This window comes from Bos taurus, chromosome 1 (genome assembly GCF_002263795.3).
Source record: "Bos taurus isolate L1 Dominette 01449 registration number 42190680 breed Hereford chromosome 1, ARS-UCD2.0, whole genome shotgun sequence".
Taxonomy (NCBI): Eukaryota; Metazoa; Chordata; class Mammalia; order Artiodactyla; family Bovidae; genus Bos; species Bos taurus.
The window spans coordinates 27494692-27511366 of NC_037328.1; positions in this window are offsets into that span (position 1 = coordinate 27494692).

Sequence of the window (16675 nt, forward strand, 5' to 3'; positions counted from 1 at the left end):
CTGGGACACTGCTGTTACCTTACCATCTGCTGGTCAGAGAATAGAACACAAGCTGATCACAGATCCCAGGAACTCACCCTTCCACACTCCTAACTCTTGGCTTTTAAAAGTGCTTTGTAGAAACCCTTTGGGGAGTTCTGGACGTTTTAGGGTGTGAGCCCCTCATGTCCTTGCATGACTCTGCAATAAACTTTTCTCTGCTCCAAATTCTGACAGTTTCGTTTGTTTGGTCTCACTGTGCACTGGGCATAGGAATTCATGTTAACAGGGTTTACTGTCAGGGTTAATTTTATTTTAAAAATAAAGTTGAAGAAAAGTTCTTGCCCAAAGGGAAATTAAAATGAGGCTTAAAAAACGCAGTTAATATTTTGAAACCAGTGATTTGAGTGTAATTTTCTAATATGACACTGAAATGAAAAGTGGAGTAATAGAAATAGAGAATATATGAGAAACCGCATTTGCTTTAGGGCTAGAATCTTTGAGGAGATGAATTCTCATAAAGTTCTATTGCCCTTTAAATCTACTCTCTAGCAAGGTAGACTAAACAGAAAACAGCTCTACTTCATCTTGTCAAGAGATTTGATCTCTCTATCTCATATAAATGTTCCATTTAATTCAATCATGTTTTTGAACTAAATGTTTATTGTAGCTGTACTGTGATTCTCTACCCACCCCCTTTTAAAATACATGAAACCAAAGCAAAACTGTTCAGGATAGTCTTTATTTGATTTTATAGGACTTTATCTCTTAGCTTTCATTGGCAGATCTTTAATGCAATATACTCTGCAGAAAAAAATTATGAAGATAAAAATGAAGTGAAATAAAATTTAAGCATGAAGGGAAACAGTCAAGATTTCAAAGAACAAATCATACATGAAATCATCAGAGCACTTCAGGGCACTATGTCAATTTAAGTTGTTCTACAAATGCCTTTGTATTACAGCTAGAATTACTTAAGTAACATTTGATATATTTCCAGATGTAAGAGAATAATAAAGGATTATCCTTGTTGCATAACTTAAAAACAAACAAGGACTTGCTGGGTTTTTGTATTGGAAGGTTTATGTAAAATATGGATCATAAGTTATTGCTTTAAACTCAACATTTTGGTGAATTAATAGATATTTACTTTGGTGATCCCTTTGTTTGAAAAAGTCTTATTTCTGCTATTTCTGTTTGTGCATTTGCAATGGGATATTTAAAGGATTAGTTACCATACTTGTTATTTCTGTAATTGATGATTTTCACATATTGCTTTTTGGCTTAAAAGGTTTGTTTACATGGATGTGTCTTGTCATACCGCTTTAGTTTTATCTATTTACTTCACATTAAATATGGAGAACATCATGGATGAGAATCCAATTTTGTATGTAGATATTGACATTCAACCTCAATAGATGTCCTGGTAGTTTTAAGAGTTTACTAACAGTTTTTACTTGAGCCTTCATTATATAGAATGAAAATCTTGCTGAAGAAATCAAAGGCTCTCAACTGACCAATAGAATAGAGGATCCAGAAACAGGCCCACATATATAAAATTAACAGCTAATTGACAAAATGATACTACAGTTTAGTGGGTAAAGGGTGGTAATTGAAATAAATGATGCAGAGTTATTATACCTGGATTTCCATATGCAAAATAATACAAATTGGCTCTGATTTGAAATCATACGAGAAGCAATTAACTCCAGACAGTTTGCAGGATCTAAATGTAAAAGATACTCTTTCTGAGAAAAAAGTTATTTACCAGCATTGATCTCCCCTGGTGGCTTAGACAGTAAAGTGCCTGCCTACAATTCAGGAGACCCAGGTTCAATCCCTGGGTTGGGAAGATCTCCTGGAGAAGGAAATGGCAACCCACTCCAGTATTGTTGCCTGGAAAATCCCATGGATGGAGGAGCCTGTTAGGTTACAATCCATGGGGCAGAACACAGCTATCCCATTACCATAGCCACTTATTTGTTATCCTTACAGCTCCCTGCTCCTTCTTCCTTAGCTAAAGGAATATGGCTTGTAAAAGTGCTTTGATATCTTATAGATACTGTCAGAGAGCTGATGTCCTCCATTAAACCAGCACACCCACCTGTACTTATGCCCTTATTCTTTGTTTTCCTTTTATTAAAATAGAACAAAACCAAAACCAGTTTTCTCCTGTGTTTACAAGAGATATCTAAGATGTGTCTGAATATCTAAATTTTGAGTACTCTAGGGCTGGATCTTCTCTCTCTCTTCTATGCCTTCTCCCAGAGACACAACGTCCCCATGGTTACTGACTTCTATGTTTCTATCAACAGCTCAGAACCATCCTTGAGCTCCAGACTTGTATACCTGGATGGCTACTAGCATCACATGTCAACATGGCCACAACTGAAATGATACCTTGCAAACCTGTTTTAGTCCTAGGTCCCACACATCAATAAAACGTGCTGTTAGACAATTTGTTCCTCAAGCCAACATGTTGTTCATTTATCTATTGCCCTTTTTATCACAAGTCCATCCTATCTCAGAAATACACCTCCAGCTCTTGTTCTCCCTGGATTCAGTGTCAGCTCCCTGATTAGATCATCTTTGATCTCAATTACTCTGCTGCTGCTACTACCAATGCATAGCTACCTAAATCTCCATTCTCAGTGAGGTCCACACCCCCACTTTTGCTCCTGCCCTTGTGTTCTCCAAATAACAAAGATGTGTCCATTCTTTTATAAAGAATTTTAATAGATTTGAAATGTAAATTATATATATATATATATTTCTTTTTAATATTTATTTTTATTTACTCATTTATTTGGCTGCCCTGGCATGAAGTTATGGCATGAAGGATCTTCCATCTTTGTTGCAGCATGTGGAATCTTTTAGTTGAGGCATGTGGAATCTAGTTCTCTGACAGGGATTGAACCCAGGCATTGGGAGCAGAGTCAGCCACTGGATCATCAGAGAAGTTCTTGTGTCCATTTCTAATTTAAATAAACAAATGCTCCTTCAGTGAAATTTTATTGATTTTAGAATTAAAAAAAAAAAAATCTCCAAAATCTAAAGGATACTGCAGAGTCTGTCTCCAGCCTACTTGCTTGACTTCAGCTATATGGGGTGCCTTTCTAACATCTCAGATTCTCTAAATGCTACCAGAAAAGATGTTGAACTGAATGATTGCCCTGGAGGCTGTTTTCTTACACTTCAGATAACTGTTTCCTTCACTTTTTCCCACTCATTGTTTAATTGCCACTTCCACAGTTCTTCCCTGAACATCCCATATGACTGGTATTCTGCATTTACTCCACAGAATGCATCATGTTTATTTTCTTTATTGTTTTTATTAAAATTTTTAAAAAGTTTATATTGTCATTCACTTATTTTCTGTTTTCTCCACCAGAATTTAAATCCCATGAATGTGAAAACCTAGATTTTTTTTTTTCTGCTTTCTGATTAATCACTAGAGTCTGGCATAGAGAAATGCTTGATGTGTCTGTTATAGTTTATATTTAGTAAATAGTTTGAATAATTGATTATATCTTTCCCAGATGATGTCAGATATCAATGGATTCACACTTTGCTACTCAAAGACGTGGTCTCAGAACAACAGCAGAGGCATCACCAGGGAGCTTGTTAGGTTTGTAGAATCTGCATTTTAACAAAATTCACATTGGTTTGTATGCACATTGAAGTTTGAGAAACACTAGATTAACACCAAGAGATTTTTCTTTTAAGCCAATACTAACAGTCTATTATCTTTGTATCCAAGAAAGTGAAAGTTGCTCAGTCACACCCAACTCTTTTCAACCCCATGGACTATAGTTCATGGAATTCTCCAGGCCAGAATATTCAAGTGGGTAGCCTTTCCCTTCTCCAGGGGATCTTTCTAACCCAGGGATCCAACCCAAGTCTCCCAAAGTAAGGTCAATTGTAAAATGTTTTTGGAAATGAAGAGTATTAAAAAATACTTAAGGTGGAGCGAATGGGCCAAATGAATACAGAATAAGTAGGTAAGAGAAATGGAGTGTTTTTAAGAAAGGCTGAATGACAGGAGCTAGTAAACAATATATAAATAAAATCAAGACGATACAGAGTTTCATGTCAACAATGGTAGTGGCATAAAGTTCAGCATATGGACCAAGTTCATAATTTCATACAAAAGGCAATTTCAAACGAAGCCAATAACTAGGAACCAAAATATCTTCTCAGACATAAAGAGAAGTGGCAATCACAAAGACCCAGAACACAATGTTTAATATCACCCGTGAGAAGTTTATAACACATTGCCATGATTGCAGAGGAAGGGGAAGTTGGCTATCGCTTTTTCTAGACATGATTCAATTTGTGCCTCCACCACAATTTTTATATAATGTGCCAAGGAAAAGGATACTGTGCTATAGTGTCCTATTTCCTACCACATTTCTAAAACAGAAAATAACAAAGCTTAAATTTTCTAACATAGGAAAAGTAAAATTGAACAGATGCCAGAAATTAGTCTTACAACACTTTTCTGGTTGTATAGTTTAATTGTCTGTTAGAAGTGACAAGAATTTAAGAAACCAACATATTAAGATTTTCTAAAATAGCAATAACACCAACAGAAATTTCAGGTGACATGACTGAGGGTTTTACATGTGAAAGAAGCGAACATATACGTACTGCATTTTTATTTACTTGCTAAAAATACAGGTTAGATAGAAAGGAAGTAAAACTTTAAATCTAACAGAGCTAGCTGATGATTATATTAGAACTTTTCTTGACACCTTTTTTAAGAAATTCATTTTCCCATCCAATAGCTACTTGGTATCAAAAAGAATTCCTATATGGACTTTGTTAGTGGAAATATAGGATAATAAAGAATTTTATGCTGAAAGCATTGTGCAACTTTATTATATTTCACAACTGGATGGAAAATAAATGACATCTCATACATTCAAAATTATTCAATTTAACGAACTGTAAAGTTGTTCAACCATATGGATCCAGATTTCTTTGAAACAAATTAAATAGAATCAGGAAAAGATGTTTTCAAATTTGTTTTGCAGAAATCCTGCCTCAATGTAAGCCATAGCTCTGAATGATCTCAATGGTGCTTAGTGCAACTTCCAAATATTTTGCTCTTTCACTGTCTCAAAGTAAGGGGAAATAATTTAAAAATATATATAAAAATAATTTCAATTTTTCTTTTCTCTGTGTACATATGATTTTGTTAATATTTTGACATGTTTCTCAGCTATAGTGAGCTTTTAAACATAACTTAAACAATTTTTTATAATTTCTCTTTTTGCACACATTTTTTTCTCAGCTTAGGATGCTGCTCTTATATTCAAGGTTCCCATAAAGTGACTGACCAACTACACAGCCAATTCAAGTGCATGGGACTGATTTCCTGTTGTTTATCCAATTACATGTCAGAAATGTGTTCTAGAATGCAAGACCCTTGAGGTCAAAGGCCACACCTCATTCATCATTAGTACCCCAAGATCTAGCAAAGTGATCAGTACCATTCGTACACTCCAATGTTTCCTGAAAGAAGGAATAAATACGAAGAATCCAGATCTTAAAGTAATAATTCACGTGGTTGTTTATCTGGGTCTTAGGGAAGTTTAATCTGAGAGAAGTCTACTTTCCCACATGTATTGGTCAGGATAGGTTAAAAGTATGATGCAGTATTAACATCTGAAAGTCCTGATGGTTTAAAATGATTAAGGTTGATTTCTCATTTGTGCCCTGTCTATGCTGATTGGCAGGAGACCCTTCTCTTTGTTGGCCATAAATAACCCAGACTGAGGGCGTGCCAGAGTCCTCACTGTGGCCAGAGACAGAGAATGAGGAAAACATGGTAGCTGTAAAAATTTTGTTTGATAACTCATAGTACTTCTCACATTTGATTGGCCAAAATCAGTTACAAGGTTAAACCTAACTCCAAGATAAGAAGAGCCCAAGGGAAGGAAGCCAACCTAACATGTACCTGAAAGAGCAAAGTGGAGAGTATCTGGCTAAATTACTAATGATTATTGTGACACCAGATTATTTCCAAAGGGCACTAGGATGGGAATATAATGGGCTTTCACCATTTCTCACATTGGCAAAAAGAATGTGTGCAGAGGGTGGAGGAGGGATAGGAAATGGGAAGGGCGAGGAGAATCAATTTCTTGTGTGAAATGCTGCTGAAATTTTAAAACTCACAAGCTTTAACTGAGATGAAAAGTCCATTGCCAGTTTCAAGACAGATCTAACACATACTTGAGTAACATAAGCAACAAACTTTAAGGCATGACAAGTGTGTCTCCTGAGCTGTTTTGTAATGCTTTGAATGTTTTGAGCTATAATTAAATATATATTTATATATGTCTATATATTTACATCTACACATACATACATAGCTTTCACATCTCATCTCAGGCCCAAGCAAAAAGAGCATCTAGAAGAGCTCCTTGTACATAATTGGTGGTAATCAGTAAGTGTGTAACTAAAAACTTATCTCTCTTATTGATTATATAATCTATTCAGATTTCATATTACTTAATGGTAGTTCAGACTGTAAGGAATCTGTCTGCAATGCAGGAGATCATGGTTCAATCCCTGGGTCGAGAAGTTCTCCTGGAGAAGGAAATGGCAACCCACTCTAGTACTCTCACCTAGAGAATTCCATGGACAGACCACAGTGTAGCACAGATTTGGGCACAACTGAGAAACTAACATTTTCACACAGTGTCAAACTTTACTAGAATCTTAAACACAATATTACAGGAATTATATTTGAAAACTCTTTTTCTTGTTATGTCCAAATTTATAACTGAAAGATCATAAAATTAAATAGCCTTGTGGTCTTACTTCACAAGCATCATAAAAAGTAAATATTCAAAATTTATAGCACACACACACTCATTTTTTTCAAATGGCATTTGTACCAAGAGGGAAATCTTGAATTCAGATTTTCGGTATCAGATCCAATAAACACTATTTATTATGAATATTAATTACTAATTATTTTGATAAAATTACTAAGAACATTTCTAAACTTATTTAGTTTAGAAGCCAAACAAATATTCCTTTCAGTGGTTGTAATTTTGCACGGCAGAGGATCATGAAGCCTGGAGGTATTCCTATTTAAAATATACCTGTGTATCTAAATACCTTGTCAAAGTGAGTTATGTTCTGGAAAAGAATTCGTGGGACAAATACAGGTCAAATCCCTCCTGCATGCACCATTGCAATAAAAAGTTCACCATAACAAAACGTTCATGGAAATGCTGGCTGGCAGCCTATATTAACAGAGCAGATCTAGTGAGAATAAACTCCCTAGCACTGAGTAATTGTATCAAGAAGTTTCCATCTTCTAGAGTCCTGCTGTTGCTGCTGCTGCTGCTAAGTTGCTTCAGTCGTGTCCGACCCTGTGCGACCCCATGGACGGCAGCCCACAAAGTTCCTCCGTCCACGGGGTTTTCCAGGAAAGCATACTGGAGTGGGGTGCCATTGCCTTCTCCATCTAGAGTCCTAGTCATGCTTATTTGCCAAAAGGTTTATTTTTTATTTTGAGTTATTTGTTTATGATTTTGTTGAGAAATTGATCACTTTTTACCTGTGAGAAGTAAGGGTAAACTACCTAATTTTCAGCATTTAAAAATGCTTCCTTAGTAGACTCTGCCTGCTAACGCAATACACAGGACACCCAAATTCTATCCCTGGGTGAAGAAGAACTCCTAGAGGAGGAAATGGTAACCCACTTCAATATTCTGGTCTGGAGAAAGCCATGGAAAGAGGAAATTCACAGGCTACAGTTCATTGGGCCATAAAGAGCCAGAAATGACAGTGACTGAGCACATCCATACACATCCAACTGAACCATGTTGCTGTACATCTGGAATTAACACAAGAGTTTAAATCAGCTCTCAGTTCAGTCACTCAGTCGTGTCTGACTCTTTGTGACCCCATGGACTGCAGCACATCAGGCTCCCCTGTCCATCACCAACTCCTGGAGCTTGCTCAAACTCATGTCCATTGAGTCAGTGAGCCATCCACCTATCTTATCCTCTGTCGTCCGCTTCTTCTGCCTTCAATCCTTTCCAGCATCAGGGTCTTTTAAAATGAGTCAGTTCTTCCCATCAGGTGGCCAAATATTGGAGCTTCAGCTTCAGCATCAGTCCTTCCAATCAATATTCAAGATTGATTTCCTTTAGGATTGACTGGTTGAATCTCCTTGCAGTCCAAGGTAGTGTCAAGAGTCATCTCCAACACCACAGTTCAAAAGCATCAATTCTTCAGTACTCAGCTTTCTTTATAGTGCAATGCTCACATCCATACATGACTACTGGAAAAAACATAGCTTTGACTAGATAGACCTCTGTTGGCAAAGTAATGTCTCTGCTTTTTAATATGCTGTCTAGGTTTGTCACAGCTTTTCTTCCAAGGAGCAAGCATCTTTTGATTTCATGACTTCAGTCACCATCTGCAGTGATTTTGGAGCCCAAGAAAACAAATTCTGTCACAGTTTCCATTGTTTCCTCATGTATTTGCAATGAAGTGATGGGACCGGATCCTATGAGCTTTGTTTTTTGAATGTTGAGAGTTAAGCCAGCTTTTCATGCTCTTCTTTGACTTTCATCAAGAAGCTCTCTAGTTCCTCCTGCTTTATGCCATAAGGGTGGTGTCATCTGCATATCTGAGGTTATTGATATTTCTCCCAGCAATCTTGATGCCAGCTTGTGCTTCATCTAGCCCAGCATTTCTCATGATGTATTCTGCATATAAATTAAATAAACGTGGTAAAATATACAGCCTTGACATTCTCCTTTCCCAATTAGGAACCAGTCTGTTGTTCCATGTCCAGTTCTAACTGTTGCTTCTTGACCTGCATACAGATTTCCAGGAGGCAGGTCAGGTGGTCTGGTATTCCCATCTCTTCAAGTCCTTTCCACAGTTTGTTGTGATCCACATATTCAGAGTCTTTGGTGTAGTCAATGAAGCAGAAGCTTTTTCTATGATCCAACAGATGTTGACAATTTGCTCTCTGGTTCCTCTGCTTTGTCTAAATCCAGCTTGAACATCTGGAAGTTCTCAGTTCACGTAATATTGAAGCCTATCTTGGAGAATTTTGAGTGTTACTTTGCTAGCATGTGAGATGAGTGCAATCGTGCGGTAGTTTGAGCATTCTTTGGCATTGCCTTTCATTGTGATTGGAAAGAAAACTGACTTTTCCAGTCCTGTGGCCACTGCTGAGTTTTCCAAATTTGTTGGCATATTGAGTGCAGCACTTTCACAGCATCATCTTTCAGGATTTGAAATAGCTCAGCTGGAATTCTATCACCTCCACTAGCTTGGGATAGAGAAAAATATATATGGTCTCATTCTGTAGAAAGTCCATGGGAGAAAGACTTGGAAAATAATCAATTGCAGTGATAAAACTGGATTGCCAGGTCAGTGACATGGGGATGTGAGAACAGCAGAAGAAAGTTTGCAAATGGCAGGAAACTGTTGTTCACCAAACTTGGGAGTTGTATGAAAGCCAACAAATCACAAAGAAGGCAGAGACTGTGTTCAGTGAGAATTAGGGAATTGGAGCATGAAAGGACAGGAGACAGTAATCTGAGAGGGGTTACAGATGAAAATTTTGGAAGTGAATTGATTTTCTAAGGCAGCAGGTATAGCCATGCTGGAAAGAGCTTAGCTTCAGGGTATGCTGAAATCACTGGAACTGGGCAATTGGGAGGTCAGTGGAAGAAAGAGGATGCATACTTTCCAGGCCTACTTTCAAAGCACCACTTTGGATTGTTTAGTCCCTTAGTCATGTCTGAGTTTTTGCGAACCCATGAACTGTAGCCCACCAGGCTCCTCTGTCTATGAGATTTCCCAGGCAAGAATACTGGAGTGGGTTGCCACTTCCTTCTCCAGGGAAAAGGGGTCTTCCTGATCCAGGGATCAAATCCACATATCCTGCATTGTTGTCAGATTCTTTCTTTACCACTGAGCCACCTGGGAAGCCTACACATTTTGGATTAGTAGTGATTGGATTAGCAGTGATTGCTTTTGAACTGTGGTGTTGGAGAAGACTCTTGAGAGTTCCTTGGACTGCAAGGAGATCCAACCAGTCCATCCTAAAGGAAATCAGTCCTGAATATTCATTGGAAGGACTGGTGCTGAAGCTGAAACTCCAATACTTTGGCCACCTGGTGAGAAGAACTGACTCATTTGAAAAGGCCCTGATGCTGGGAAAGATTGAAAGTGGGAAAAGAAGGAAACAGCAGAGGATGAGATGGTTGGATGGCATCACTGACTCAATGGATATGAGTTTGAGTAAACTCCGGGAGTTGGTGATGGACAGGGAGGCCTGGTGTACTGCAGTCCATGGGGTCACAAAGAGTTGGACACGACTGAATGACTGAAGTGACTGACTGAAGGCATAAGAAGAAGATAGCATCAGAGGGTGACATAGTTAGATGGCCTCACCGATTCAATAGACGTGAACTTGAGCAAACTCTGAGAGATGGTGAGGGACAGGAAGCGTGGCATTCTGCAATCAGTGAGGTTGCAAGGAGTTGGACATGTGTTGGCAGCTGAACAACTGCAACAAAGTAACTGATATTTGGAAGGTAGGTTAAAGGTAGAAAAATGCATGCCACTAACAGACAGAATTTAAGTTGAGGAATTCTTGAATCAGTCAGCCCTGGGCTCTATAACAGACTCTCTCAGCTGCCTAATATTTATTTTCCCATTTTCCCTTTCTAAGAGAGTTGAGATTTGTTTTGTGAGTCAGTGTTCCCAGTTATATGCACTCACAGTCAAGCCTGTCTTACAGCTCAGTGTGGCTGTCTGATAAACCTCTTGCGATTGAAATGTAATTGGAAGTACCCAGGTGAGCTTTCCTCAAAAGGTTTCTTTGTAGTGATTTTGCTTTTGTGTGTGTGTTTTTAAATGAAAACTGACAACTCATCTTGCCCTTATCCTTTTGCCCTTTTCCTTTCCCCTCTTAACTACCTGGAACATGGATGTTCTATCTGGATGTATAGAAATCAACTTTTGAATAGCCAGATGAAGGTCTTGGGTTAAGGATGTTTGAGTAGAGATCTAGAAAGAGCCTGGACCCCAGTGGATAAAAGAAGCCACTTTATTATCTCTGGACCCTCTTGCTATGTGGGGAAACTGACGCTTATGTGATTAAACTGAAATAGACAAGTATCTGTTGTAGGCAGACAAAAATGACCCCTCATTGGAAAAGGATTCAGTTGTAATGGTGGTGTTAAGGAAATGCTGTGCCTTGAGGAACAAGAATTGGACTCCTCAAATGACTGACAAGACCTAATTGTGAATTGACTGTTTAAAAAGCAGAGCAGGGTTTGGCTGGTGTCCTGCTATTTCAAATCTGCATTTCCAGGTGTTCAGTAATATTTATAATCAAAAGAATGTTGGAATTCATTTATGATAATCCATACTATGCTATTCAGTTTTATTAAAATGTTATTATTCTGTGAAATTGATCCTTAGGTTAATTGGGTGGGGGGAAAACTTGCCAGGTCAAAGTTTGTATAAATTGGAGGATAGAGAGTAGCACATGTTCTCAAAAATCTGAAAATTACTTGCAAAGTCACAGTTAATTTAATTATCCAGTCTTACTGCCTTGGAATAATAATGCAGAATGAGAATTATAATAAAATTAGCCAAAATACAGACCACCAGAAATTTTAAATAAGGAACCTGTGTGGCTTGGTTATCTACTTTAAATACAACTGTTTCTAGAAAAAAAAAAGATATAATTTTAATGATAATGGTCTATTTACTTCATAAGACTGAATTTCCATTTCTATTGTACAATCTAATGGAATTTAATCGCTATCTTCCATTATCTCTTATACTGTCAACTGAATATTTTCAAATACAGATTCTCAAATTAAGTGGATAGGAAACAATGTGTAACTACAGATACTACTAGGACTTATATAAATATCACTGAGATAACCAGTAATGTTGATTCTATTTAACATTGATTTATGATTCCATATAACAAAGCTAATCAGATATGGTATTTTGCTTGAGTAAGACTATATACACTGTAGAAATGTATGATATGCAAATAATAACTTATAATGCTTGCTATAGGATGTCTCTGATCAGCGGGTCTAAAAGCTGAGCTTGTTTTAATTTTGTATAAGATAGCTTTGAAAGAGAAGATAAATCTTCCTGATCTATACAAAGTTCAGGCTACCAATCTCCCTCTTAATTTCATTATAAACACACACACACACACACACACACACATCCATTGTTCACTGTTTAAATAAAAAACAGAAACTGTTTACAAATTGAAGTACTTTCATCTGTGATTCAGCGCTATTTACTACTAATAGCTAATATGATAACCACCAGGCATCATCTAATTTAGAGTCCTTATATTTGATAGTTAAGTAAAACTAATGTTATTAAAGGCAGTCTTCATAAAATAAGCCTCCTTGCTTATTTTAAAAGATAAAATCTTTTATTAAAAATTTTGGATCTTATTTCTTCTAGTAAAGCTGATTATATTCAATTCCATAGTTCACAGTATGTTTTGCACACACATCGAGGCTTCGGAAAAAATTTGCTAGTCTTTTTGTTTATTTGTTAATGATATTCTGTAGTCTGGAATTCCCAAATCTAACATCAGGTCTTCAATGAAATATGTAAGTTTGAATAAGCAGTTTCCACTACACAATATATTTTTTAAAAGACAAGTAACTGCTTCCCACTCAACAATAATAGTATATCTGGGGAAAAATTCTCTGATAAATATTTCTCACACATTCATCAGTTGCAGAACTGGAGATGCAAACAGATAATAGTTCTAGGCCTAAAAAATACTGTGGCCTTAATTTATCTTCTATAAACAGTATCAGGAAGTTTTGTGAATACAATTGTGTCAATACAAATTAATTTTATTCTTATATTACAACAACTTTTTGAGCCTTGTATTCTTAGCAATAAGTATTTCTTTTTAAGATCACATCTTCTTAAAACCTGTCTTCAAAACTAGTTAATTTGGATAACTACTAAAAAGTGAAAAACTATATTTTCAATCAAATATAATACCACAACTCAGAGATAATCTGTTTTCATTTTTATATGATCGTTTTTCTTTTTTCTGTGCATGAAAAGTAAAAGTCTCTCAGTTGTCTGACTCTTTGTGACCCCATGGACTACATGGTCCATGGAATTCTCTAGGCCAGAATACTGGAGTGGGTAGGCTTTTCCTTCTCCAGGGATATAGATATGTTTAAAATAACAGGTTTATCGTATAGCATGTCATATTGTACTTTCATATTTATTCATTCAGTAATTATTCCTGTTGTCACTCTTAAAATGAACCAAAAAAACTTAATATCAGGATTTTTTCCCTGAAGATCCAGTGTATAAGACTGACGCTTCTCCTGCAGGGGGCTTGGATTTGATCTCTGATTGGGGAACTCAGATTACACATGCCACATGGCACAGCCATAAGATTTTAAACAAAACAAAAAACAACCAACAAACTAAATAAGATTTAATATCTTATGGAATTTCATAGTTGGAATGCATCTTAATGATTATGTATTTTTATATTCTTTTATAACAATCTTCAAAGGTCTTCCTAGCATAATCTCAACATTATAATATCCCTTAAAAATATCCTGAGTGTCCAGTGTCTTAAGGGTAAAGGGATGATTTTGTTGTTGATATGACATTTCATTTTGCATAGCCCAGATTTTGTTAGACTTATGTAATCACCACCCATTGACTATACTTTTGTCCTTTAAAACTATGAAAAAGATAAAAAATTCCTCAGAGTAGAAGAATCTCGTTTCAGGTTAAAATCTATCATTTTGTCAATGATATGTATGGGCTTGTGTTTATCTCTGCTTCTGTTTGCTATCCTTTGACAAGTCAAGAGACTTCTTTTTTTTTTTTAAACTTTACAATATTGTATTGGTTTTGCCAAATATAGAAATGAATCCACCACAGGTATACATGTGTTCCCCATCCTGAACCCTCCTCCCTCCCCTTACCATCCCACTGGGTCATCTCAGTGCACCAGCCCCAAGCATCCAGTATCATGCATCGAACCTGGACTGGCAACTCGTTTCATATATGATATTATACATATTTCAATGCCATTCTCCCAAATCATCCCACCCCCTCCCTCTCCCACAGAGTCCATAAGACTGTTCTATACATCAGTGTCTCTTTTGCTGTCTCGTATACAGGGTTATTGTTACCATCTTTCTAAATTCCATATATGTGCGTTAGTGTACTGTATTGGTGTTTTTCTTTCTGGCTTACTTCACTCTGTATAATAGGCCCCCGTTTCATCCACCTCATTAGAACTGATTCAAATATTTTCTTTTTAATGGCTGAGTAATACTCCATTGTGTATATGTACCACTGCTTTCTTATCCATTCATCTGCTGATGGACATCTAGGTTGCTTCCATGTCCTGGATATTATAAACAGTGCTGCGATGAACATTGGGGTACACGTGTCTCTTTCCCTTCTGGTTTCCTCAGTGCATATGTCCAGCAGTGGGATTGCTGGATCATAAGGCAGTTCTATTTCCAGTTTTTTAAAGAATCTCCACACTGTTCTCCATAGTGGCTGTACTAGTTTGCATTCCCACCAACAGTGTAAGAGGGTTCCCTTTTCTCCACACCCTCTCCAGCATTTATTGCTCGTAGACTTATGGATCGCAGCCATTCTGACTGGCGTGAAATGGTACCTCATAGTGGTTTTGATTTGCGTTTCTCTGATAATAAGTGATGTTGAGCATCTTTTCATGTGTTTGTTAGCCATCTGTATGTCTTCTTTGGAGAAATGTCTATTTAGTTCTTTGGCCCACTTTTTGATTGGGTCATTTATTTTTCTGGAGTTGAGCTGTAGGAGTTGCTTGTATATTTTTGAGATTAGTTGTTTGTCCGTTGCTTCATTTGCTATTATTTTCTCCCATTCTGAAGGCTGTCTTTTCACCTTGCTTATAGTTTCCTTTGTTGTGCAGAAGCTTTTAAGTTTAATTAGGTCCCATTTGTTTATTTTTCCTTTTATTTCCAATATTCTAGGAGGTGTGTCATAGAGGATCCTGCTGTGATGTATGTCAGAGAGTGTTTTGCCTATGTTCTCCTTTAGGAGTTTTATAGTTTCTGGTCTTATGTTTAGATCTTTAATCCATTTTGAGTTTATTTTTGTGTATGGTGTTAGAAAGTGGATCTCAAAAAGCTTGGAATTGGATCCTGCCTCCCCAAATTACTAGTTTATTTAATCATTCTGTGACTCAGTTTCCAAATCTGTGAATCAGGGGTAATTGTACCAAATTATAAGGTTGTAGAGGATTGTATTAGTTAATATACACTAAGCACTTGGTACAGTGGTTGGCAGATAGTAAGTGCTTAATGCATTTTGCTGCTGCTGCTGCTAAGTCGCTGCAGTCGTGTCCGACTCTGTGCGACCCCATAGACGGCAGCCCACCAGGCTCCCCTGTCCCTGGGATTCTCCAGGCAAGATCACTGGAGTGAGTTGCCATTTCCTCCTCCAATGCATGAAAGTGAAAAGTGAAAGTGAAGTTGCTCAGTCGTGTCCGACTCTTAGCGACCCCATGGACTGCAGCCTACCAGACTCCCCCGTCCATGGGATTTTCCAGGCAAGAGTACTGGAGTGGGGTGCCATTGCCTTCTCCCTAATGCACGTTAGTAATGATTAATTTATCTCACTTATGTATTAATCACATGATTTCCACTATTACCAATATGTTAATGGTGCTATTCATTGTCTTGAAATCTACCAAGCTTCAGATATATATAGCCAGCATTTATATATATGTGAGCCTGGATTTCTTATAAGCACACACATTTGGCATTATCTCTCACCCGTCTAAGGCTTCTTGTCGGACACCAACTAGCCTCTCCTTAGATAGAATCCTGGGAATAATATGTCTCCTCCCCACTTGTTCCCTGTCTTTTATGCTTCACCTCCTACATTCAGCTGGCTTAAACTGTCTCCTCTCCAAAAGATGTTTTGAAATTTGAATCTCTAGTACTTGTAAATGTGATTTTATTCGAAAATAGGGTCTTTACAGATGTAATCAAGTTAAGAGGAACTCATAATGGATTAGAGTGGACCTAACTTCAGTGATTTATTGCCTTAAAGGAGAAAAAGATCCAGACATGCAGAAGGCACACATACACAGATGCAAGCCATGTGAAGAAGGAAACAAGAATAGGACATTTTCAGCTTATGATTGCCAGCAATCACTTCAATCTAGTAAGAAAAAAGGAAGAATTTTCCTTTGAATTTTTGATGATAGGGTGGTCATATTGGCATCTTGATTTCAGACTTCTTGCCTCTAGAAATGTGTGAGAATAAATCTGTACTTTATGCCAGTGAGTTCATGGTGATTTGCTCTAGTAGTCTTGCTACTGCTGCTGCTGTTGCTAAGTCACTTCAGTCATGTCCAGCTGTGTAACCCCAGAGATGGCAGCCCACCAGGCTCTGCTGTCCCTGGGATTCTCCAGGCAAGAACACTGGAGTGGGTTGCCACTTCCTTCTCCAATGCATGCATGCATGCTAAGTCGCTTTAGTCGTGTTTGACCCTGTACGACCTCATGGGCAGCAGCCCACCAGGCTCCTCTGTCCCTGGGATTCTCCAGGCAAGAATACTGGAGTGGGTTGCCATTTCCTTCTCCCTGTAGTAGTCTTAAAAAGCTAAAAT